Here is a 26,899-nt window from a genome sequence, read left to right as displayed (position 1 = left end):
GACCTGATCGCCCGCTGTGTGAAACGCACAGCAGCGATCAGGTCTGAATCACCCCCAGTGTAAGGTGCTGTGGAACACTTGTAGTGCCATATAAATAAAAGAGAATAATAATAATAATAATAAGCCACCAGCTGTCTCCATATTTAATAAATTTATACCATAGCCAATTACTTATATATATGAAAATACCTTTACTGGCTGAGACGGAAGGAAATATTATAATAGGCCTTGTTCTCCAGCAAGAGATTTGTTTGTTCTACTCCTGGCCTGCTGACTTTGCTCTGTGCCTGTCGGTAATCGCTTAGCTCCTCACTTGGAGTCTACACGATTTGGAGTAGCTTCCTCCTGCACTCCAAAAAACAGTTTAGTATGTTCATTTGAGGTTGACTACATTTTACTTTTGTACATGTGTTACAGTACATGGGAATTTAGACTTTAAACCAACCTAAAAAGAGCATTTCATAAAACATTTATTCTTCCAGCAAATCTGATATTGCTTTGCAGAAAATAGGATTTTGGTTACCTACTGGTAAATCCTTTTCTCGTAGTCCGTAGAAGACACTGGGGTCCATATTAGTAACATGGGGTATAGACGGGTCCACCAGGAGCCATTGGCACTTTAAGAGTTTAATAGTGTGGGCTGGCTCCTCCCTCTATGCCCCTCCTACCAGACTCAGTCTAGAAACTGTGCCCGAGGAGTCATCACACTTCGAGAGAAGGAAATACACAGATAGTGGTGAGATTCACACCAGCTCACACATACAGGGCAAACCCCGGCTAACAAGCCGTAAAACTCAACAGCTGAAACAGTACTGAAACCCAACCCCTAAACAAATCATAAACCCCCAGAGTCAGACTTCCATTAAGATGTACTATATTACTGTAACATGTCAGCACACAGACATCAGTGGGGTTGCTTAAAAAAAGCTTTCAAACTACAGTCTGAAATAAAGTTTCTCTAAATAGGAGCTTCATGGGCCCTTAACAGAGACAGATTTAGATAAACTAAGGTTCTACTATCTGTTTTTGGAGCGGTAAGTATGTGTGTGTGTGTGTGTGTGTGTGTGTGTGTGTGTGTGTGTGTGTGTGTGTGTGGTGTTTTTTTTTTATGTGTTTCGGCTTTGGGGCACAGCCACAAGGGGTACTGCTACAAGGGGCACAGTGACTTGGGGCACAACTACAGGGCGCACAGCAACTGGGGGCACAACTACAAGGGGCACAACTACAGGGGGCACAGTGACTGGGGGCAAAGCTACAGGGGTCACAACTACTCAGGCACTGCTACTGGGGGCACAGCTAGAGGGGTCACAACTACTGGGGGCGCCTGCTCCATCCTCCCAGCCAGCAGCAGCACTCTCACCTGTCTGTGCTAACGTCTTCCCGCGTCAGCGAGTGCATAATATTCATTCATTTCTCTCTCTCTCTCTCTCTCTCCCTCTCTCTCTCTCTCCTCCTGTGGATTACTTTGTTTGTAAGTTTAATGTTTATTTTTACAGGTACCCCTATTGGATTCTACTGGACAAGTGGACGTGAATCTCAGCGTTGGATGTAGGTAAGTATGTGTGAGTGTGTAAGTGTGTTTTAATAAATTTTTACTTTCACGGTGTGTTTGTTGTGTTTTTATTTGGGTATTTTTTGTTGTTGTAGAACTACAGGTACCAGCAGGTCCATTATTTCCCCACATGCTGGTACATGAGGTTCTCCAAGTACCAGCAAGCGGGGGAGGCTTGCTGGGCCTTGTAGTTCCACAACAAAAAGCAATATTATTTTTTTACACACTTATAGCTTCATCCCTGGCCCTTGGGTGCCTGGAGGGGGGGACCCCTTGATTTAAGGGATCCCCACTCCTCCAGGGAACCCCGGCCAGGGGTGACTAGTTGGGGGGGGGGGGTAATGCCACGGCTGCAGGGACCTACATAAACGTGTCCCCCGGCTGTGGCATTATGTCTTTGGCTAGTGGAGCCCGATGCTGGTTTTAAAAATACGGGGTACCCCTACATCTTTTGTCCGCCGTATTTTTGGAACCAGGCCCGGTCTAAGAGCCCGGTGCTGGTTGTCTAAATATGGGGAACCCCTGTCCAATTTTTTCCCAGTATTTAAACAACCAGGACCGGCTCAAAGAGCCCGAGGCTGGTTATACTTAGGAGGGGGGACCTCACGCATTTTTTTTTTATTTTTTTTTAACCCATTCAGATCCTTCTCCATCAAGTTAACGGAAGCCCTGGACAACAAAATTGCACTCATGTCCTCCTCCCACTCTCTTCCCAGACCCAAAATTTGTATTTTTATTTTCGATAAAAATGTACAATATATCACAAGTATGATGAGCAGGCAGGCAGTGGGCATTGGCGGCATCGGACTGAGGTGCAAATTAGTAGCGGAGGGCTGGGTCAGTTGATGGTGGCCAAGTTTGTAAGCCAATGGCGGTGGCAGCGGGCATTGGCTCAGCGGCGGTAGGGGTCATTGGAAGGATCCGGTGGACATTATGGCTGTAGTGCCTCACCAGCCACTGACCTCACCGCACCCCACTGCTCAAAACCTTTACCACAGATGGAGCATAAAAAAAAATATTTTTTTTTTATACACTTACAGAACGTAAGCTATTTTAGGATGAGATCCTCCCCTTTTACATACATGCATGAGCGTGTCCCAACTACTACACCGAAAGCGGCAGTTACTTTATGAGGCGGGGTCATAGAAAATAGACAGAAAACTTCTTCCACATACAAATCATAATCCATGCTCTCGGTTTCCACTAGATCAATGGGTACTAGCACCCCTCGGGGGTACTTGAAGTGTTCTGTAATAGTAGGGCGGATCATGCAGGTGATCATTAGACACATAGGGAAAACCCCGCTTTAGGAGCCTCTAGTCCCATACATTATGGGGCGGGGGGGGGGGGGGGGGGGACATGCTTGATTGCTTTGAAATACAGAAATGACTATTTTCATCTAATGCCAATTATAGTAATCAAAGATATTTTCACAAAAGCTGGGGGTATAATTAATGCATAAGGGCTGTCAGGAGGTCCTAGATTGAGAATGCTTGGGAACCACTGTACTAGATCTCTCTCCCCAGTACCAGCAAGTGCTGCATGCTACACCTGGCAGCAGGATGACCTCACATCAGGGTACCTTACATGTTCAAATCCGATACAACATACACACATATCACCCTCTACCCCAGCTGTAAGGCACTGGCACATACATAATTATAATGATTACACACAATCCCTAAATGCAGTCAGATTACACATACAGTCTATGAGGGTCACTCTCTAGGAGCTGAGTATATTCCAGTGCTGTGTGCAGTGTGCAGCACTGCTACCTGTAGTTAAATAGCTTACTTTTATAAAGCTGCCACCGCCGGCGCCGCCCATGCAGTTTTCCCGGCTGAACAGCACACTGTGAGTGACTGTGAAGAGAAGAGATTAGAAGCGGAGCCGTGAGACGTCACTCACGACGAGCTCCGCAAAGGCCCTTGGGAAGAGCTGCTGCTGCCGCTGAAGGTGCGTTCGCGGTAGCGGCGGCCCCAGAATCACTGTGAGCGGCCTTGTTCTGACCCAAATGTGCCGGCCGCCCGCCATACCAATCCGCCCCTGGCTGTGAACAAATTCAGGAAGCCTGGCTAGCTACACTCTCTGGATAAAAATAATGTGACGTATTATGCACTGTGCCATATCCATGTTGCAAAAATGGACATTTGTCCTACTCAGCAGCATGCCCATGCCCCTGCAGTGCCCCACCCCACGAGCCACCTCTCACAACCCCTGCTGGCAGCATCTGGTGTAATTAAGGCAATTTCATAGTATTTTAGTCATACAGAGTATGCACATTTATTATCTAGAGTAACTCAGGGTATTATACAGCAGTTCATGAAAGTTTTGTTTACATATGTGGCTAAGTAACATGCAATGGGATTAGAAACCATGACCAACAGTAAGGCCGTCATTTGGAATGCTGCAATTTTCTGACCTGGGAGTCTCAGTGTTCTAACACACGGGCCCTCATTCCGAGTTGTTCGCTCGCTAGCTGCTTTTAGCAGCATTGCACACACTAAGCCGCCGCCTACTGGGAGTGAATCTTAGCATATTAAAATTGCGAACGAAAGATTCTCAAAATTGCAAATAGAAATTTCTTAGCAGTTTCTGAGTAGCTCCAGACTTACTCTGCCACTGCGATCAGTTCAGGGCTTGTCGTTCCTGGTTTGACGTCACAAACACACCCAGCGTTCGCCCAGACACTCCCCCGTTTCTCCAGCCACTCCCGCGTTTTTCCCAGAAACTGCAGAGTTTTTTCAAACTCCCAGAAAACGGCCAGTTTCCGCCCAGAAACACCCACTTCCTGTCAATCACACTCCGATCAGCAGAATGAGAAAAAAAAACTCGTAATGCCGTGAGTAAAATGCCAAACTTCTTAGCAAATTTACTTGGCGCAGCCGCAGTGCAAACATTGCGCATGCGCAGTTAGCGGAAAATCGCACCGATGCGAAAGAAAATAACGAGCGAATAACTCGGAATGAGGGCCATGATGCGCTCAGTGTAGCATTAAAGTGTCACAGCTGTTTCTGTTGTGAAAATTCTGCATGCAGCTCATACACAGCGGATACACTGTGACTGTAGGGGGACTAAAATAAATGTTTATAGTTAGGAATTGCAATATATGAAAATATGTTTTTCATTGAGGTTGATGTGTCTAAAAATCACAGCTCCACTGGAAAACTAGTAAGGTGACAGGAATGAGATTTCCTGCCTGTTTTATCTGTTATACAGGTATCTGTATCTGCTTTATAGAAAATAAATGAATCGTTATTCATCACTCCTTGCCTCAGTGGAACTTACAGTCTATATTATTCTCTACAACATACGTACTCGTTAGGATCCATTTTATCGGGATGTGGTCATGTGAACGCCGCTCGGGATCCTGGCAGTCACCATGCCGATGCCGGGATCCAGAGTGATCAAATACCCAAAAGTTTGCATGTCGACTTACAGGGGCTATTCCTACTCGTGGGTGTCCACGACACCCATAGAGTGGGAATAGAACCTGTGGGGAAACCACCGGTACTCCCCACTGCCAGAGGGCACACTCCGTCCTCTAGGGATCAGGTTCTAGACTGTGCACTTGTATTATACATGGTAGATATGTTGCGTTACACTGCACTAAACTATTGTGTATTTCAAGCCTCTGTGGAGGCTGGCCACACCCCGTTTGTAGGCTGGCCACACCCCTAAGTATGGGCCCCTATAACTACATTCCCTCAGTGGGCCCTTCATGCCCCAGTCCGACACTGGGTACAATGCATGAATATACTGTATGTATGTGTGTTATCTAATTTAGATGACCTCCCCTCTTATCATCCAGCAAAGCATATGCACCAAATGGTTTCCTGGTGTGACCTTCATTGGAATCACAGTCTGATCTGTATAGGGCAGAGGTTCCCAAACTGTGTGCCGTGGCTCCCTGGGGTGCCTCGGGACACTTGCAGGGGTGCCCTGGATTGGTGGTCCAGGACCAATTCAAATTATTCATGGTCAATATAATAGGCAAAACCAGTGACAACTGACCCTAAGGTGACATATAAACGCGATCTACTTAATGTAATATTTCTTTCTAAATTTCTCAAGAAGACATTTTTGGCCTAGGGGTGCCGTGAAACAAATTCTGATATTCTAGGGCGCCGTGATTCAAAAAAGTTTGGAAAACACTGGCATAGGGCCACAAATAAAAAGAAGGAAAAAAAATTAATACCAGTATATTTAATTTTGATGATTCCTGAAACGTTTCCAGATATGTTGCTGTTATTTAGTGTAGTGGACCTGGAAGAGACAGAGGGGCCCACACAGAGTCGTATGCAAGTCAGATTTGTAGTATTACTTTGCATATTTTCACACTGCACCTGCTACAGAGCCAAATATATACTAGTAGGGGCTATGCAAAATTTACATATACTACTCCCATCAGCCACATATATCCACACCACCATCAGTGTAACTCTATTGCTGCAACTTTCCTGTATGCAAACTATATAAAATAAAAAATGTGTTCAGCATAAGTAAAGCCAAGCTATTGTATAGTGACTAGAAGTTATTTATGGAAAATTATAAACACTTTACTTTTATAAAGCTGCCACCGCCGGCGCCGCCCGTGCAGTTTTCCCGGCTGAACAGCACACTGTGAGTGACTGTGAAGAGATTAGAAGCGGAGCCGTGAGACGTCACTCACGACGAGCTCCACAAAGGCCCTTGGGAAGAGCTGCTGCGGGCGCGCATGCACAGCAGCGCTCCCGCGGCCATTTTGACTAAGGGCATAATACCCGTCCGTTTGCGCATGCGCACAAGCTGCTGCTGCCGCTGAAGGTGCGTTCGCGGTAGCGGCGGCCCCAGAATCACTGTGAGCGGCCTTGTTCTGACCCAAATGTGCCGGCCGCCCGGGACCTTGCCCGGTCTCCCGCCATACCAATCCGCCCCTGATCCTGTGTAATGTATAGTGTAGCTAATACGGAATGTGATATTATGCCTGTTTGCTCTGGGGCGGTGCGGGAAGCATGGAGGCTTTAGAAATGACTCCTTATTGTCGTATTGACTATATATATGCGATATGTTGCCTGCTACATGTCATATCTTGTTTAACAGATATACTGTAAATCCAATGTCATTGATGTTTTTGATATACTACTTTTTGTACTTGACCTGTTTGTTGAGCTAGGTTTAGCTGCTGTATGTTTTTTTTGTTTGTATATGTAAAACACTATCAATAAAAAATTACTGAATTAAAAAAAAAAAAATCTGTGACCATAACACCATATAGCCTCCATCTTTAGGAGTGAATATACCGCACCATATTTATTGGGATTAAAATTCTTAAAAACTGTTATTTCATTATTTTATAGATAGGCTAAATGACCACATTTGGAATTTCATTACTGTATGCCATGTTGGCTACAGATTTCAAAAGTGAAATTGCACAGTTTATTTTTTTTTTAAACATATATATTTTTTTTTCATATTTCTATTTGCCATGTTGGGAAATCATTGCACAGTTAAACTAAACAGGTGTGGTGTGTATTCTGTTTACCTTTAAATACTGGTCCTGCAGCACCTTGACGATGGCCTGGCAGGTGGGGTGATTTGACCCAAAGCCTGGGGGGAGATGAGGGCCCTACAATTCAGGTAGCATTTTTACCATTCGATGGTGGCATTTCCGATGTTTGTCACCATCAAATGGTAAACATTTGATGGTGTTGCGATGGTCCTGCCCCTAGTTCCATCCCTGGCTGACCACGATTCTAAGTCTTCGCATGCACTTCCACACTGCAGAGATTTGCGCATGCGCAAACTGGGCTTTTTTTTAAGCATGCGCAAATCATATGATTATTTTTTTGTAACTGAACACTTTTGATGTGATGGTGAGTTACCATCGCATGGAAAGATTCAATGGTGGAAGACCTGCCATCATTTGATGGTGGGCTTCCGATGTCCAGCCTCACTAATCACAAAGCATCATTGTGCCCTATTTGGGCCAGCCCCCGTAGCCTTCTAATCCAGCCCATCAGATATATCTTTATGGAACATTTGTATGCCATAGGATATATCTCATGCTATTTATTGCAGCTTAATAAATCGCATGAGATACATCTTATGCAAAAATAGCACAAAAGTACCAAATCGTATGGAATCACTCCCGAGATCCTCCCGGGGGAGTTCAAGGGAAATTGCATCCAATTTCAGCCTCAGATATATTGTTGTAGTGTATGGGGCCCTTAACCCGTCACAACCCTGATTTTCTTTTCCCTGGAAACAAGTTCAATTTCTTTGCTCCAGTATGCGCACAGTTGCGTGTTTGTTAAGTCCGGAGTCCTATATACAAACCGTTATCTGACATTTATTGACATTGCCCTCAGTGACTCGCACTGAACCTGCTGGGATCATGGAGTATAGGCACTGACCTGGCAGATGAAATTTATCGCACAGGTGCTGTATGGCACTACTGGGTACTCAGCGCCACCTTGTGGACACTTTATAGATTACGCCAGTTTTGTGTTCCATTAACAGTATTTGGGATGATTACATTTAAATGTTTTGCTGTTGTATGTGACTTATGCAAATGGTTGAGGTTACGGTGTATATTCCCCTTGCATATGTGATTGATGTTTGCCGTTATCAGATGCCTAGTATTAAGCTTTGTTGTGCTGATATTTAGTGTATGGGCTTCACTTTAAATACGATTGGCCTGACAGCGGTGACAGGCTACCTCCTGCACAATAAACTTGTTGTCACCGTCAATTTGTACTTTCCTTTATCTGCGGGGTCCTCTTGGGGTATCCATCCTCCTGTCACAGACTCCTGCGGAAGAAGCCGTGAGAGGTCCGGAATCAACTAGCGTCATCTGGAGAAAGCAGGTACGACTCTACACCATCACAGGGGTGCTATTACACATGCTTCAAAATAAACCAAGATCTCATAGGATCCTGACTTAAAGTAAATAACCCTAAGACTAGACACACACGGGGAGATGTGAGCTGAGATGTGTGCTGAGTGATCTAGCACAGACCGCTCCGCACACATCTCTCCCCCCGCTCAGCACAGCGCAATGTGTGCTGAACGGGGGGATGCCCATTTCACCCAGCAGTGAAATGAGCGATGTGCTAGATTGTGCCTGCAGGCAGGCCAATCTAGCACCGGCGATAGCGACACGGTAGGGGTGGCTGGAGCTATCAGGGGGTGTTCTATCTTCTGCTCAGCATGTAGGACCTGGAGCAGTAATTTCTGCTAATTGCTCCTTTAATGCACAGATTGTTGGAGATGGGGTGGGAGGGGGAACACTAACTGTAGAAGGGGGCATTGGGCTGAATGAAGGGGCCCCGGTACAAGACTTCCAGGGTGGTAGTGGGTGTTTAATACGTAGGGGAGAGGTGGATAGTGGAGTGGGCTTAATATTCATCATTTTCTGGTGGAAGGGCAGCTTGCTTGACCGCAGATATCTCAAGTTCCTGGACATAGATTTCTTAGCTTTGAATGGGAAAACAAACTAGAGAGTCCCACCTTTCAGGAGGTGCTGGGGACTGAGTTCAGGAGCCAGAGCAACACACCGACGAAAATATAAACCTGCATACCAGGCGTGTGAAGCTGGAGCAGGGACCAGCTGCTTGAAAGCTGATATCTCTGGTTCTGGGCATAGTAGAGACAAGTGTAATGTGTCAGCATACCTGAAGTCTCCCGTCTATCCGGTTACGGTCCGTCTGGTCGACCAGTCCTCGCTTTCCGCGGCTCTTGCCAAAATCTGCGTAGAACACCTGTATAGGGATTGGGCAGAAGGACGGAGATACCCTGGTACAGACAACCTCCCCGCCCCCCCCCCCCCCCCCCCCCCCCAAAGTATGCAAGGATCACCACGGTGGGACACGGTAGCAAGATTTATTACAAGAAGGTAGTCATCGCTTTCAAGTAACTCAAGTTGCTGGTTAATAAACCTGGCACATTTTGTTAAGGCACATTATCTCACAACACTGGCATAATACGCATACTACAACATCAACATGAACACTTTCCGGAGTATCAGTGCTTATACTTTAGAATGGCTGATTTGGGAAAGTTCAAACAGTGTAATAAAGAGCCACAGAATGGACGGGAGGTTCCCAAAAATTGGGTGGCCCTCCCGGACCCCCGGAAAAGTAGGCAGGTCTCCCGCTTTCCCTGCCAGCCCCTCCGCAACACCCCTCAGCCACCCTCAGCAGAGAACAAGTGGGCGGTCTGAGGGGCTCCGATGACGCAAATCGAGCTGAATCGCATCATCGTAGCTCCGCCTCCACTATACAGTGCCTATTTTCTCGACACGAGGTGGAGCCATGATGATGCAATGTGATCCCACGCCCCCAGACTGCCCACTTCCCCACTGGCCACGCCCCTGGGCAGCCCACCTTTCCTCCTGGCCACACCCACAGACCGCATCTCTTGCTGCTGGCCACCTATAACGCTTCCTCCTCCCAGAGGAGGTGGCAGCAAAGCAAGTATGGGTTTGTACATATGAGTGTGCACACGTACGTGCATGCATGGATATATGTGTGTGTTTGCACATGTATGCAGGTATAGAAGTGGGTTGATGTATGCATAAAAGCAGAGTGGAGGTTTGGATTTAGAGGAGGATGGCTTCATATTCCAAAGGCAGTTTATATTGGGAACACTTTATAATCTTAGATTATAACAGCGTTAGAGTCTTGTCAGGGACATAATGAATATTCTCATTATCCACTTATTTATTGTTTCTTTCGGTATGACCGTGCGCGTGCGGAGCGGTAACGAGAAGCAGATCTATAGGAGTTTTTGCACTCGTGCAAGGTTCCGAGGGAAAGCTCGCACGGATCCGAGCAAAATCACACCTGTGGACAGCAAAACAACCTGTAGGAAAGTACGAATATGACATATGAGAATAAGCAACATATATTGTAAATTGGTACAGCCGGAGGGCAGCGGGCGGCACAATGCTGCCTAAGGTCAGTGAGACGTGTGAGGGCAGAAGAGCGATGTAAAGGGCTGTTCAACCTGATAGAGGGGAGTTAGTTGGGTTAAATAATTTAGGGAGTTTATACAGGGGTTCTGAAATTGAATGTGTTTACTGGTGGAGATCATTTCCAGGTAAAGCGACAAGGCTACAGGAAAGGCTAGTTGTCCAAGGGTGAACATTCCACCGTGTAGGGGCAACTTGGGAAAAGTCCTGTAGGCGTGAAAGGGGATAGCGGTGCGCAAGGCATAGTAACTGGGGGGAAGCCAGCTGAGGTTTGCAGAATCACCCACGGTGAATGGACGCTTGCTCAGATCCAGCTTTGGATGGATGGGCCACAAGGGCAGCGTGCCAGGCGTGGGTGCCTATGACACTGGGGCTGGTTCTCTAAGGGGCATGGTCATGGTGCCTACAGAGTGGGCAGAGTGCAGTCTTGCCCACCGCTTCGTTCCTCAAGCAAGTAAGGAGGGTGAATGAGAGACGCAGATCTGGCGCAGAGTGCAGGGTTTTGGTTGGGTCATAGCAGGAGATAAATGAGGCGATATGCAGTAGATTATTTATTGATTAGTATTTACTTATATATAGCGCTAAGCAACTAACATATTGCATTGAACTTCACAATTGGAAGCAAAACATTAAATCAACAGGAATAAAGCAACACTGGGAAATGGTAAGAGGGCCCTGCTCACAAGCTTACACGCTTGATTGTGATTAGCGATAGATCTGAATTACCCCCATGGTTTTGCCCATTAGCTGACAAATTTTCTGCTGCGATCAGATCTGCATTATGCTCTTAGGGCGGAGCCTTGCAATCCCCAACCAATAGAGAAAGTGGAGGCAAGGTGGATACAAGGAAGAGAACATGGGAAGAGAGATTTAATAATAAGAATAGGGCAGGGTCAAGACGAGAGTAAAGTGGTCATCAGGGTCAAGAAGCCCTAGGAACGTTAGCTTCGTACGAGAGTAAAGTGGTCATCAGGGTCAAAAGCAAAAGACAGAACCAGGAGGAATGGAAGCGAGGAATGGCATTAGACATGGCAGAGAGCAAATCACCAATCACCTTAATCAGTGTAGTCTCTGGTCTCTGGGGAAGGTTGAAAATGGATTCCAGACCAGAGAAAACTCAATAAGCTGAGCAGGGTGGATATGGGTGCAGAGTTTGCGACGGAATTGTGGTGCTTTATTTGATTTGTTGACCAGATTAGGAATAGGGACTGCATTTGGGGGTATAAATGGACAGGTACCAGTAGAGTAGATGGCAATACAGATCTCCATGAGGTGGGTACGAGCACGGGAATCTGGGCTTAACAGCATTTGGGGGAGCGGTGGTAGAGTAAGTAGTCAGGTAGAGAGCAGGTACTTTTCTTTCATTTGTGGAAGCAAAGGAGGTGCAGGTGGCAGAATGATCAGAAGGTAGCTGGGTAGGTTGCTGGCAAAGGAAAAGGGATACCATGCCATGCTGGGTAGAATCAATTTGGCCACGAAGTAAGGAGCGGGATGTTGGCGCTGACAGTTGCCTTTAAGTGGGAGGGGCAAGAAGGCAGTTAAATGTATTACTAGAGAGCTTAAGGGTAGAAGCTTGACCATGTATAATTGCAGTAATTGCAGTTATTATTGCAGGAGTCAGTCTGGGATATTGCGGGAGGCAGGACCGGTACTCAGTTTTGGGAAAGGGCAGGTCAGGGCCAGAGGTTAGGACTGCCAGAGGTGCAGTGAATATCATGGCACCTTGATGGGTTTTGCATTACAGCAGGAGGTATCGACCTGGCTAAGCAAATTCTCACAGCAGTGAGGCACATTTGGAAGGAATTGGGGAGCCATGTAAAAACAGTCATGGCAGTGTCGCGGGTAATTAGCAATTTATCACAGCTGGCACACATCTATATATACAGGAGGATTCTGCTGGGGCAGCAGTTACAAGAATTGCTGTCCCTGCACAAGACACCCCAGTGCAGGGCCGGATTAAGCCTTGGGGGTGCCTGGGGCACTTTAGACAGGGGGGCCTCCGGTGGAAGGAAGGGGGTCTGTATATAAGATTGTGCATACCTCCCAACATGACCCATTCCAGGAGGGACAAAATGCTCTTTACATAGACATCCCTCCTAATATATGATTATAGTCACCTGTGTTGAACTATTTAATTGATAAGAAAGGTGTTTCACCACATGTGATTGCAATCATAATTTAAGAAGGTCATGTTGGGAGGTATAGATTGTGTATATTAAATTTAGCCCAATGGTGTATGTTAGATTTAAACTAAACACCTAATTGAAAGACAACAATTTTATAAAATGTTCTTGTAGTGGAATAAAGACAACTTAAACAACCTTAAAACACACATGGAAAAATAAAATCTATAATTTATCTTGTCACAAGCAAAAATAGCAGCAACCTCTATACTACTTACACACTGGGACAGGACTCAGGAGGAGTGTGTGTGTGTGTGTGTGTGTGTGTGTGTGTGTGTGTGTGTGTGTGTGTGTGTGTGTGTGTGTGTGTGTGTGTGTGTGTGTGTGTGTGTGTGTGTGTGTGTGTCCCCTTGGTAGATAGGGATCCCACCCTGTGTCACTTACAGCTCTCTCCACCCTCCTATCTCTCTCCTCTGGATGGGAAGCTCCATCGATAGTTCATGAAATCTGATACTCCTGTGCCTCTGCCTGCACTGCATACTGTCCTACTCACATTCTGGCTGTCTGGTTCTGCTGCTGCATAAGAGGGAAAGCTAGTAAAGTCAGTGTGCTCTGGCCAGGGGGCCCTCTGACAAATGGGGGCCAGGGGTACAGTATGCCCTGCATCCCCCCATTAATCTGGCTATGCCTCAGTGAAAGAAGAAAGGTATCTCTAGGTTGTCGAGAGTCATAGCCACAATTATGGTGTCAGCTCCCAGTACGTGGGTGGTGGGGGAGGGATAACAGTGATCCCTATCCTCCAAGTACAGCTCCATAGCTATATAGGAGCTTCTGCTAGCATCTGAGGCTGACAGGAGCCTTCAGGACCAAGGAGGTAATTCAGATCTGATCGCAGCAGCAAATTTGTTAGCAGTTGGGCAAAACCATGTGCACTGCAGGAGGGAGGGGAGGCAGATGTAACATGTGCAGAGGGAGTGAGATTTTGGTGGGTTATATTGTTTCTGTGCAGGGTAAATATAAATACTGCCTGCTTTATTTTTACACAGCAATTTAGATTTCAGATTAAACACACCCCACCCAAATCGAACTCTCTTTGCACATGTTACATCTGCCCCACCTGCAGTGCACATGGTTTTGCCCAACTGCTAACAAATTTGCTGCTGCGATCAGTCTGAATTACCCCCCATGCTAGGAAGAGCTGTGCTTGTGAAGTGTGGGGCATAGGCGTACATACATAAAGGAAAATTTGTACTGTTAAAGTATTATTCGCTGCCCTCAAGGATGGGGTATTAGCTTGCCCCTAGATAATCAAAGACATAGAATAAAGGACAATTGAGAGCGCAAACAGACTTTTTAAAGGTTTATTTAATTTATTAAAATTGTTGAAATTACCATTAGATAAACAATAATAAAAAGGTTCCCTCTTCTATTACACAGACACTATAGTGCACTTATTTGTTCCAATTAGAGCCAATGTTTAACACTGTATCTATAGCAGTAAAGTACCACATATCATATCCCACAAGATAAATATACAGTGTAACTGTTGCAATTAAATTGACGTCTTTCAAATGTAACTTTTCAAACCTGAAAAAAATATTCAGAATTGAAATGTGTTTTGGTAGAAAAAAAAGATTGAAAAGTCTGATTGTTGTACTTAATCTCCGGGCTCCTGTGTTATGCCCTCAGATTTTTCCACAGGTTGGAATAATCTCTTTTCCAGGTAATAATATCCAGGTATGACTGTACAGTGTAAAAGTTTATATAAACTGGAGTATATAAAATATACTTGCCCACGTGGAGTCTCGCTTGTGTATAGATATGGCCGTCTAGTTGATACTGAGAGCTCCAACAATTTTAATGAATGAATTAACCCTTAAAAAATCTGTTTGCACTCTCAACCATTCTTTATTCTATGTGGGTGGAATACAAGAAAACACCATCCCCAGGCTTATCACCTCTAGCGGCAGCAGCGTAAGGCAGCAGGGCACATTAACATAGAAACATAGAATTTGACGGTACATAAGAACCACTTAGCCCATCTAGTCTGCCCCTTTTTTTTATTCTTTAGGTAATCACAACCCTTTTTTAACCTTAATTCTTTGTAAGGATATTCATATGCCCAGGGCTTAAAGTGGTCCTGGTGAGGTGGTGGAACTCTTGGTGGAGGACCATGGAGGCACCAGGACCTAAGAAAGGAGTAAGTGGCTGCAGCTAATCAGCAACACTAGTGCCGCCTGTATTATCGATTGACGCAGATGATGGAGTGGGCTTTTCTGTTGGAATTACTGCGCAGGACAATGGAGGTGGTGGAACTATTTCACCTTACCATTACAGGTGGTGGAACTCAGTTCCACCTCATTCCCCCTCACTTTAACCCCTGCATATGCCTATCACAAGCATGTTTAAATTGCTGTACAGTCTAAAGGGCCCTACACACTCGGCGACGGGTCGCCGAGCTGCTTGACGGCCAATGCGGCCGCGGGACGACCCGGTGGCACGGGTGGCGCGGGGTGTGAAGTTTCTTCACTCCCCGCGTCACCCGGCTCCATAGCCCTGCATGCTAATATGGACAAGATTGTCCATGTTGGCCTGCAGGTATGAATGAGCCGGCACCAACAATGAACAAGCGCGGGGCTGCGCATCGATCATCATTGGTGCCTACACACTGAAAGATATGAACGATATCTCGTTCATTAATGAACAAGGTCATTCATATCTTTCAGTGAAATCTTTAAGTGTGTAGGGCCCATTAGCCTCTACCACCTCTGATGGGAGGCAATTCCACTTATTTTTCTTCACATACTTCTCTTCGTTTGGAGAATGTTTCCCTCTTGGACTTTGTTAAAACCTTTGGTATATTTGAAAGTTTCTATTATGTCCCCCCTTTCCCTTCTCTCCTCCATGCTATACATGTTAAGATCTTTTAGCCTTTCCGGTTAAGTTTTGTGATGTAGGCCATGCTGTAGAACAACATTGGTCTTGAATGGGCAAGAGAGTTCTCTGGTCGGACATTATTAAGGGTCTGTGCAGTTAGCGCAGAAGGGAGTCTGGTGTTAGTGGTTCGCAGGGTGGGGGCTTTGGTCCTCAGGTGGCCTGAGAACCCTGTGTGGCAGGAAAGCGGTGCGCAAGGCATAGTAACTTGGAGGAAGCCAGCCGAGGTTTGCAGAATCACCCACTGTCAATGGACGCTTGCTCGGATCCAGCTTTGGATGGGTGAGCCACAAGGGCAGCGTTCCAGGCGTGGGTGCCTATGGGCCACTGGGGCTGGTACCCTAAGGGGCATGGTCGTGGTGCTTACAGAGTGGGCAGGGCCCACCCCAAGGATTGGCTTGGTTTAAGGATTGGGTGCAGCTTTGCCCACCGCTTCGTCCCTTGCCCTGCGATTGTCTCGATGCTGTCAATAAATAAAAACTGGGGCCTACGTTTTTGACGCATAAAGATGTCTCTGAGTCATTTATAGTAAAGGAATACCAGCGGGTGCAGGCAGGGCGACCTGTGACCCTTACTTCCACGCAGGAAATCGGCTGTTTCTAACTGAACTGAAGAAGTGAAAGTGAAAGAGAAAGAGTATGGATACAGTAATATATATATATATGTGAGGTAACTTCCCTGTTACGTTCACTAAGGTATAATGTCTCTCTCACAGCAACAGCTCATTCTGTCCGTTCTCCAAAAGCTGGACAAAGCCGAATTTAAACTTTTTAGAAACTATTTGAAGAATGAAGACTTTCTAAGGAGCCATCAGTACAAAGAAATCCCCTGGTCGCTGCTGGAGGAGGCCGATCGTGTGGATGTGACAAACCTCCTGATCAATCGCTACACAAAGGAGAACGCAACGGCTGTAGCAGCCAATGTGCTGATGGACATGAATCGCCCGCGCCTGGCAGCTGAACTTGGGTTAGTTTGTGGGGTGTGGATCACTAGAGAGAACCGTGTACATGGAGCTATAAGTGGGTTGCAGCATTCCTAGAGTGCAGCGTGAGCTGGGCGTGACACGGGTGTAGTGAGAGCTGTGAACGTCTGTGGCAGGAGGAAAATAGATACAGGATGGACGGGATAGGGGTGTAGTGAGAGCTGTCAGTGTCTATGGTAGGAGGGAAATAGATACAGGATGGACGGGATAGGGGTGTAGTGAGAGCTGTTAGTGTCTATGGCAGGAGGAAAATAGATACAGGATGGACGGGATAGGGGTGTAGTGAGAGCTGTCAGTGTCTATGGCAGGAGGAAAATAGATACAGGATGGACGGGATAGGGGTGTAGTGAGAGCTGTTAGTGTCTATGGCAGGAGGGAAATACAGGATGGACGGTATAGGGGTGTAGTGAGAGCTGTCAGTGTCTATGGCAGGAGGGAAATAGATACAGGATGGACGGGATAGGGGTGTAGTGAGAGCTGTCAGTGTCTATGGCAGGAGGGAAATAGATACAGGATGGACGGGATAGGGGTGTAGTGAGAGCTGTCAGTGTCTATGGCAGGAGGGAAATAGATACAGGATGGACGGGATAGGGGTGTAGTGAGAGCTGTCAGTGTCTATGGCAGGAGGGAAATAGATACAGGATGGACGGGATAGGGGTGTAGTGAGAGCTGTCAGTGTCTATGGCAGGAGGGAAATAGATACAGGATGGACGGGATAGGGGTGTAGTAACAGAGATGTGTATGTGGCAGTAGGGGGACAAGGTCAGGAATAGCAGAGAGGACGTACGTCATTGTGCTACACTCCAGCTGTTGTGTAACTGCACATCCCAGCATGCCCTGCCACAGATATGCTGCTAGTGCATGCTGGAACTGTGTCATATGTGCTGGGATGTGAAGTTCCACAGCAGCTGGAGGGCCGCATGTTGCCTGATGTGTAGCATGGAGTAGTAGTGATGTGTGTATAATAGGAGAAGGTCACAGGAACAGTAGTGACGGAGGACAGAGTAGAAATGTTGGAGAGGTTTAGTTTATGAATTATCAGAGTATTGCTCAAGGGGTGGCCAACCTGTGGCACTCCAGCCACTTTAGAACTACAAATACCAGCATGCCAAGCCATAAATACCCTGAGAACTGCGGTAAGTGGAGTCATAGAGACAGAGCTATCTTACAAGCTCTGTCCCTGCATGTGATAATGCAGAGGTTCTCAAACTCGGTCCTCGGGAGCCCACACAGTGCATGTTTTGCAGGTAACCCAGCAGGTGCACAGGCAGGGCTGTTTCTAGCCAATTTGTCTCCCAGTGCGAGATTTAAAAATGCGCCCCCCCCCATGACATAAAAAAATGTTTCCCCCCCACACCTAGATAAAAAACAACAACTTGCGCGCGCACCCCGCAAGGGTGCATGGCCTCATCTAAATGGGTGTGGCCTCATCTAAATGGGTGTGGCCTCGTCTGAAAAGACTACCTCACAATCCAGTTTTTGACCCTGCTCCAACAGATCACGACCACCACAGGAAAAAAAAATTCTACCATATTAAACCCCACACAGTAATGCCCCCTGCACCATATTATGCCACACACCGCAATGCTCTTGATACATTAAATCCCCACACTACGGCAGGCAAGAGTCCCCATTTCACACATTACGGCAGGTGTCCCCATTTTACACATTGAGGGAGAGAGAGAGAGAATACTTACAGAGGCGATTACCGCTCTTCGGCCCGCCTCACCAGTCGCTCCTCGCGCCGGCCTCTTCCTAACTTGGATCCCCCTCTGCACTCCGCTCGGGGGGCGGGGGGGAGTTTCGCGGAGTGACGGGGTTGCGTCGTGACGTAACGATGCAACAGCGTCATTCCATGAAACTCCGCCCCCCGAGCGGGTTACTCGGGGAGAAATAGGAGGGGGAAGCAGGGAGCCACAGTTAGTGGCGCGGCGGGCGCCCAGTGCGGTTGCACTGCTCGCCTGCCCCAAGAAACGGCCCTGTGCACAGGTGTATTAATTACTCACTGACACATTTTAAAAGGTCCACAGGTGGAGCTAATTATTTCACTTGCGATTCTGTGAAGAGACCTGCAAAACATGCACTGTGTGTGCCCCCGAGGACCGAGTTTGAGAACTTCTGTGATAATGGATACATCCCAGCAATGTACAGTATTCAATTATCTAAATGCAAATTTTCTCTATCGTCCTAGTGGATGCTGGGGTTCCTGAAAGGACCATGGGGAATAGCGGCTCCGCAGGAGACAGGGCACAAAAAGTAAAGCTTTAGGATCAGGTGGTGTGCACTGGCTCCTCCCCCTATGACCCTCCTCCAGACTCCAGTTAGATTTTTGTGCCCGGCCGAGAAGGGTGCAATCTAGGTGGCTCTCCTAAAGAGCTGCTTAGAAAAGTTTAGCTTAGGTTTTTTATTTTACAGTGAGTCCTGCTGGCAACAGGATCACTGCAACGAGGGACTTAGGGGAGAAGAAGTGAACTCACCTGCGTGCAGGATGGATTGGCTTCTTGGCTACTGGACATCAGCTCCAGAGGGACGATCACAGGTACAGCCTGGATGGTCACCGGAGCCTTGCCGCCGGCCCCCTTGCAGATGCTGAAGTAAGAAGAGGTCCAGAATCGGCGGCAGAAGACTCCTCAGTCTTCTAAAGGTAGCGCACAGCACTGCAGCTGTGCGCCATTTTCCTCTCAGCACACTTCACACGGCAGTCACTGAGGGTGCAGGGCGCTGGGAGGGGGGCGCCCTGGGAGGCAAATGAAAACCTATTTTGGCTAAAAATACCTCACATATAGCCTCCGGAGGCTATATGGAGATATTTAACCCCTGCCAGAATCCGTTAAAAGCGGGAGACGAGGCCGCCGAAAAAGGGGCGGGGCCTATCTCCTCAGCACACAGCGCCATTTTCCCTCACAGAAAGGCTGGAGGGAAGGCTCCCAGGCTCTCCCCTGCACTGCACTACAGAAACAGGGTTAAAACAGAGAGGGGGGGCACTAATTTGGCGTTAGAAATATATAAAACAGATGCTATAAGGGAAAACACTTATATAAGGTTGTCCCTATATAATTATAGCGTTTTTGGTGTGTGCTGGCAAACTCTCCCTCTGTCTCTCCAAAGGGCTAGTGGGTCCTGTCCTCTATCAGAGCATTCCCTGTGTGTGTGCTGTGTGTCGGTACGTGTGTGTCGACATGTATGAGGACGATGTTGGTGAGGAGGCGGAGCAATTGCCTGTAATGGTGATGTCACTCTCTAGGGAGTCGACACCGGAATGGATGGCTTATTTAGGGAATTACGTGATAATGTCAACACGCTGCAAGGTCGGTTGACGACATGAGACGGCCGACAAACAATTAGTACCGGTCCAGACGTCTCAAAAACACCGTCAGGGGTTTTAAAACGCCCGTTTACTTTAGTCGGTCGACACAGACACAGACAGGGACACTGAATCCAGTGTCGACGGTGAATAAACAAACGTATTCCTTATTAGGGCCACACGTTAAAGGCAATGAAGGAGGTGTTACATATTTCTGATACTACAAGTACCACAAAAGAGGGTATTATGTGGGATGTGAAAAAACTACAGTAGTTTTTCCTGAATCAGATAAATTAAATAAAGTGTGTGATGATGCGTGGGTTCCCCCCGATAGAAAATTATGGGTGGTATACCTTTTCCCGCCAGAAGTTAGGGCGCGTTGGGAAACACCCCTTAGGGTGGATAAGGCGCTCACACGCTTATCAAAACAAGTGGCGGTACCGTCTATAGATAGGGCCGTCCTCAAGGACCAGCTGACAGGAGGCTGGAAAATATCATAAAAGTATATACACACATACTGGTGTTATACTGCGACCAGCGATCGCCTCAGCCTGGATGTGCAGAGCTGGGGTGGCTTGGTCGGATTCCCTGACTAAAAATATTGATACCCTTGACAGGGACAGTATTTTATTGACTATAGAGCATTTAAAGGATGCATTTCTATATATGCGAGATGCACAGAGGGATATTTGCACTCTGGCATCAAGAGTAAATGCGATGTCCATATCTGCCAGAAGATGTTATGGACACGACAGTGGTCAGGTGATGCAGATTCCAAACGGCAAAAAGGTGTATTGCCGTATAAAGGAAGAGGAGTTTTTTGGGGTCGGTCCATCGGACCTGGTGGCCACGGCAACTGCTGGAAAATCCACCGTTTTTACCCTAAGTCACATCTCTGCAGAAAAAGACACCGTCTTTTCAACCTCAGTCTTTTCGTCCCTATAAGATCATATCTGCCCAGGGATAGAGGAAAGGGAAGAAGACTGCAGCAGGCAGCCCATTCCCAGGAACAGAAGCGCTCCACCGCTTCTGACAAGTTCTCAGCATGGCGCTGAGACCGTACAGGACCCCTGGATCCTACAAGTAGTATCCCAGGGGTACAGATTGGAATGTAGAGACGTTTCCTCTTCGCAGGCTCCTGAAGTCTGCTTTACCAAGGTCTCCCTCCGACAAGGAGGCAGTATGGGAAAAAATTCACAAGCTGTATTCCCAGCAGGTGATAATTAAATTACCCTTCCTACTACAAGGAAAAGGGGTATTATTCCACACTATATTGTGGTACTGAAGCCAGAAGGCTAGGTGAGACTTATTCTAAAAAAAATTTTGAACACTTACAAAGGTTCAAATCAAGATGGAGTCACTCAGAGCAGTGATAACGAACCAGGAAGAAGGGGACTATATAGTGTCCGGGGACATCAGGGATGCTTACCTCTATGTCCCAAATTTGCCCTTCTCACTAAGGGTACCTCAGGTTCGTGGTGCAGAACTGTCACTATCAGTTTTAGACGCTGCCGTTTGGATTGTCCACGGCACCCCGGGTCTTTACCAAGGTAATGGCCGAAATGATGATTCTTCTTCGAAGAAAAGGCGTCTTAATTATCCCTTACTTGGACGATCTCCTGATAAGGGCATAGTCCAGGGAACAGTTGGAGGTCGGAGTAGCACTATCTCGGATACTGCTACAACAGCACGGGTGGATTCTAAATATTCCAAAATCGCAGCTGATCCCGACGACACGTCTGCTGTGCCTAGGGATGATTCTGGACACAGTCCAGAAAAAGGTGTTTCTCCCGGAAGAGAAAGCCAGGGAGTTATCCGAGCTAGTCAGGAACCTCCTAAAAACAGTGCATCATTGCACAAGGGTCCTGGTAAAAATGGTGGCTTCCTACGAAGCAATTCCATTCGGCAGATTTCACGCAAGAACTTTTCAGTGGGATCTGCTGGAAAAATGGTCCGGATCGCATCTTCAGATGCATCAGCGGATAACCCTATATCCAAGGACAAGGGTGTCTCTCCTGTGGTGGTTATAGAGTGCCCATCTTCTAGAGGGCCGCAAATTTGGCATTCAGGATTGGATGCTGGTGACCACGGAGCCCAGCCCGAGAGGCTGGGGAGCAGTCACACAAGGAAAAAATTTCCAGGGAGTGTGATCAAGTCTGGAGACTTTTCTCCACATAAATATAAAGGGTAAATTTATAATACTCTAAGCTTAGCAAGACCTCTGCTTCAAGGTCAGCCGGTATTGATCCAGTGGGAAAAACATCACGGCAGTCGCCCACGTAAACAGACAGGGCGACACAAGAAGCAGGAGGGCAATGGCAAAAACTGCAAGGACTTTTCGCTGGGCGGAAAATCATGTGATAGCACTGTCAGCAGTGTTTCATCCCGGGAATGGAAACTGGGAAGCAGACTTCCTCAGCAGGCACGACCTCCACCCGGGAGAGTGGAAACTTCATCGGGAAGTTTTTTCCACATGATTGTAAACCGTTGGGAAATACCAAAGGTGGACATGATGGCGTCCCGTCTGAACAAAAAACGGGACAGGTATTGCGCCAGGTCAAGAGACCCTCAGGCAATAGCTGTGGACGTTCTGGTAACACCGTGGGTGTACCAGTCGGTGTATGTGTTCCCTCCTCTGCTTCTCATACCTAAGGTGCTGAGAATTATAAGACGTAGAGGAGTAAGAACTATACTCATGGCTCCGGATTGGCCAAGAAGGACTTGGTACCCGGAACTTCAAGAGATGCTTACAGAGGTTTTATGGCCTCTGCCGCTAAGAAGGGACTTGCTTCAGCAAGTACCATGTCTGTTCCAAGACTTACCGCAGCTGCGTTTGTCGGCATGGCGGTGGAACGCCGGATCCTAAGGGAAAAAGGCATTCCGGAAGAGGTCATTCCTACCCTGGTCAAAGCCAGAAAGGAGGTGACCGCACAACATTATCACCACATGTGGCGAAAATATGTTGCGTGGTGTGAGGCCAGGAAGGCCCCACAAAGAAATTTCAACTCGGTCGTTTCCTGCATTTCCTGAAAACAGGAGTGTCTATGGGCCTCAAATTGGGGTCCATTAAGGTTCAAATTTCGGCCCTGTCGATTTTCTTCCAGAAAGAATTGGCTTCAGTTCCTGAAGTCCAGAATTTTGTCAAGGGAGTATTGCATATACAACCCCCTTTTGTGCCTCCAGTGGCACTGTGGGATCTCAACGTAGTTCTGGGATTCCTCAAATCACATTGGTTTAAAACCAGTCAAATCTGTGGATTTGAAGCATCTCACATGAAAAGTGACCATGATCTTGGCCCTGGCCTGGACCAGGCGAGTGTCAAATTGGTGGTTTTTTCTCAAAAAAGCCCATATCTGTTTGTCCATTCGGACAGGGCAGAGCTGCGGACTCGTCCCCAGTTCTCTCCCTAAGGTGGTGTCAGTGTTTCACCTGAACCAGCTTATTGTGGTGCCTTGCACCTACTAGGGACTTGGAGGACTCCAAGTTGCTAGATGTTGTCAGGGCCCTGAAAATATGTTCCAGGACGGCTGGAGTCAGGAAAACTGACTTGCTGTTATCCTGTATGCACCCAACAAACTGGGTGCTTTTGCTTCTAAGCAGACTATTGCTAGTTGGATGTGTAATACAATTCAGCTTGCACATTCTGTGGCAGGCCTGCCACAGCCAAAATATGTAAATGCCCATTCCACAAGGAAGGTGGGCTCATCTTGGGCGGCTGCCCGAGGGGTCTCGGCTTTTACAACTTTGCCGAGCGGTTATTTAGTCAGGGGCAAACACGTTTGTAAAATCCTACAAATTTGATACCCTGGCTAAGGAGGACCTGGAGTTCTCTCATTCGGTGCTGCAGAGTCATCCGCACTCTCCCGCCCGTTTGGGAGCTTTGGTATTATCCCCATGGTCCTTTCAGGAACCCCAGCATCCACTAGGACGATAGAGAAAATAAGAATTTACTTACCGATAATTCTATTTCTCGGAGTCCGTAGTGGATGCTGGGCGCCCATCCCAAGTGCGGATTATCTGCAATACTTGTACATAGTTACAAAAATCGGGTTATTATTGTTGTGAGCCATCTTTTCAGAGGCTCCGCTGTTATCATACTGTTAACTGGGTTCAGATCACAGGTTGTACAGTGTGATTGGTGTGGCTGGTATGAGTCTTACCCGGGATTCAAAATCCTTCCTTATTATGTACGCTCGTCCGGGCACAGTATCTAACTGGCTTGGAGGAGGGTCATAGGGGGAGGAGCCAGTGCACACCACCTGATCCTAAAGCTTTACTTTTTGTGCCCTGTCTCCTGCGGAGCCGCTATTCCCCATGGTCCTTTCAGGAACCCCAGCATCCACTGCGGACTCCGAGAAATAGAATTATCGGTAAGTAAATTCTTATTTTTTGGCACATTTATCACAACCGATATTGCAGCTGCTCTCGCAAATTCCAGGCTCTTGCATTTTGCCCATTGTGTCTATGGGGGGAACTGTTGTTGTTTATTCATTTATTATTTGACATCACATAATGAGGGATATAGGTGGTCATTCCGAGTTGTTCGCTAGCAGATTTCAATCGCAGCGCAGAGACCAGGCAAAAAAACGGGACTTCTGCACATGCGTATGCGGCGCAATGCGCACGCGTGTCGTACTATTACAACGACCTATGTAGTTTCACACAAGGTCTAGCGAAGCTTTTCAGTCGCACTGCTGGCCGCAGAGTGATTGACAGGAAGTGGGCGTTTCTGGGTGTCAACTGACCGTTTTCAGGGAGTGAGCGGAAAAACGCAGGCGTGCCAGGAAAAATGCAGGCGTGCCAGGAAAAACGCAGGCGTGGCTGGGAGAACGCAGGGCGTGTTTGTGACGTCAAAACAGGAACTGAATAGTCTGAAGTGATCGCAAGCGCTGAGTAGGTCTTGTGCTACTCAGAAACTGCACAAAATTATTTTGTAGCCGCTCTGCGATCCTTCCGTTTGCACTTCTGCTAAGCTAAAATATACTCCCAGTGGGAGGCGGCATAGCGTTTGCACGGCTGCTAAAAGCAGCTAGCGAGCGATCAACTCGGAATGACCACCATAGTGTCAGAGATGTGTACCATTATGGAAATAGGTGGAATAGCAGAGTGACACTAGTAATGTATATGGGCGCCATGTTTGTTGGCAATATAATTATACCTTTTTCCCTTCCATTATAGGCATTGTGCCAACTAGAGCATGGAAATCTGCCAAAGATGAAGCTTCTGTGCTCCCTCTGTGTCAGGGGTTTGGAGTTACGGGTCCCCAGGGGGACGCTCAGTCACCGGTCACTCATTCCTTATTGCGTCATTATTCCACTTTTAAATCTTCACATTTTTCCACTTTAATAATTGCTCATTACATATAAGAAAGCTTGAGGAGCACAGGCGGACGTGGCTATGAATAAAATATGTGATTTACTGTAGGTACTCTGGTCTGGGCACTTACTGCACTTTTTTTTATTTCTGCTTAATGAAAATATTGGAGAAAAAGATACTATTGTGAAAAATAGACTCAATTTGAATAATAAACAAGTAACATTATATAATAATAATTATTTTCCTTTATTTATGTGACGCCACAAGGGATCTGCAACACCCGATTACAGAGTACATAAATGAATAAGCAAAACAGGAAAACGGTGACTTACAGCTGAAGACAATATAGGACAAGTACAGGGTAAATAAACAGCTACAGCAGCAGACGACACTGACATAAGTATCAGGTGGCAGAAAACTGAGGGATTTGGTGCCGTTGAAGATGGTTTAAGTAAGAAAAGGATAATCATATGAGGGAAGAGGAGCCTGCTCGTGAGAGCTTACATTCTAAAGGGGAGGGACAACCAGACAGGGGTGACACAGATGGGGTAGACAGTGAGCGTGGAACAGAGGGGTAGCAGTTGATTTACCGACGGTCAAAATCCCGACCGACACTGAAAATACCCTCCATTGACCGACACTCAAAATACTGACACGGCCATAATAATGACACTCATTATGCCGACATAGGGGGTCATTCCGAGTTGTTCGCTCGTTGCCGATTTTCGCAACGGAGCGATTAAGGCAAAAATGGTTCACAGTGCGCATGCGGTTAGTATTTTAGCTCAAAACTTAGTAGATTTACTCACGTCCAAACTAGGGCCCTCATTCCGAGTTGTTCGCTCGCAAGGCGAATTTAGCAGAGTTACACACGCTAAGCCGCCGCCTACTGGGAGTGAATCTTAGCTTCTTAAAATTGCGACCGATGTATTCGCAATATTGCGATTACTAACTACTTAGCAGTTTCAGAGTAGCTCCAGACTTACTCTGCCTGTGCGATCAGTTCAGTGCTTGTCGTTCCTGGTTGACGTCACAAACACACCCAGCGTTCGCCCAGGCACTCCCACCGTTTCTCCAGCCACTCCTGCGTTTTTTCCGGAAACGGTAGCGTTTTCAGCCACACGCCCATAAAACGCCGTGTTTCCGCCCAGTAACACCCATTTCCTGTCAATCACATTACGTTCGCCGGAGCGATGAAAAAGCCGTGAGTAAAAATACTTTCTACATAGCAAAGTTACTTGGCGCAGTCGCAGTGCGAACATTGCGCATGCGTACTAAGCGGATTTTCATTGCGATGCGATGAAAAATACCGAGCGAACAACTCGGAATGAGGGCCTAAGTTTTTTCATCGTTGAAGTGATCAGAGTGTGATTGACAGGAAGTGGGTGTTTCTGGGCGGAAACTGGACGTTTTCTGGGAGTGTGCGGAAAAACGCAGGCGTGGCCAGGGAAAAACACGGGAGTGTCTGGAGAAACGGGGGAGTGGCTGGGCGAACGCTGGGCGTGTGTGTGACGTCAAACCAGGAACGAAACTGACTGAACTGATCGCTATTTGTGAGTAGGTCTGGAGCTACTCAGAAACTGCTAAGAAATTTCTATTCGCAATTCTGCTAATCTTTCGTTCTCTATTCTGCTAAGCTAAGATACACTCCCAGAGGGCGGCGGCCTAATGTGTGCAATGCAGCTAAAAGCGAACAACTCGGAATCACCCCCCATAGTCAGAATACCAACATTTG

The 26,899-nt window shown here is 47.1% G+C and overlaps 1 long non-coding RNA gene across 1 annotated transcript; it reads left to right on the top strand.

Moving 5' to 3' along the window:
* Positions 1-16,197: 16,197 nt before the first annotated feature.
* Positions 16,198-25,400, top strand: LOC134943918 (uncharacterized). Its single transcript, XR_010181824.1, has 2 exons — positions 16,198-16,528; positions 25,027-25,400. It is a non-coding gene; the product is annotated as an uncharacterized LOC134943918 (long non-coding RNA).
* Positions 25,401-26,899: the final 1,499 nt, after the last annotated feature.

Source organism: Pseudophryne corroboree, chromosome 7, assembly GCF_028390025.1.
Source record: "Pseudophryne corroboree isolate aPseCor3 chromosome 7, aPseCor3.hap2, whole genome shotgun sequence".
Classification (NCBI taxonomy): Eukaryota; Metazoa; Chordata; class Amphibia; order Anura; family Myobatrachidae; genus Pseudophryne; species Pseudophryne corroboree.
Note: the sequence above shows the minus strand (reverse complement) of the source record. Positions and strands in the feature narration are given on the sequence as shown.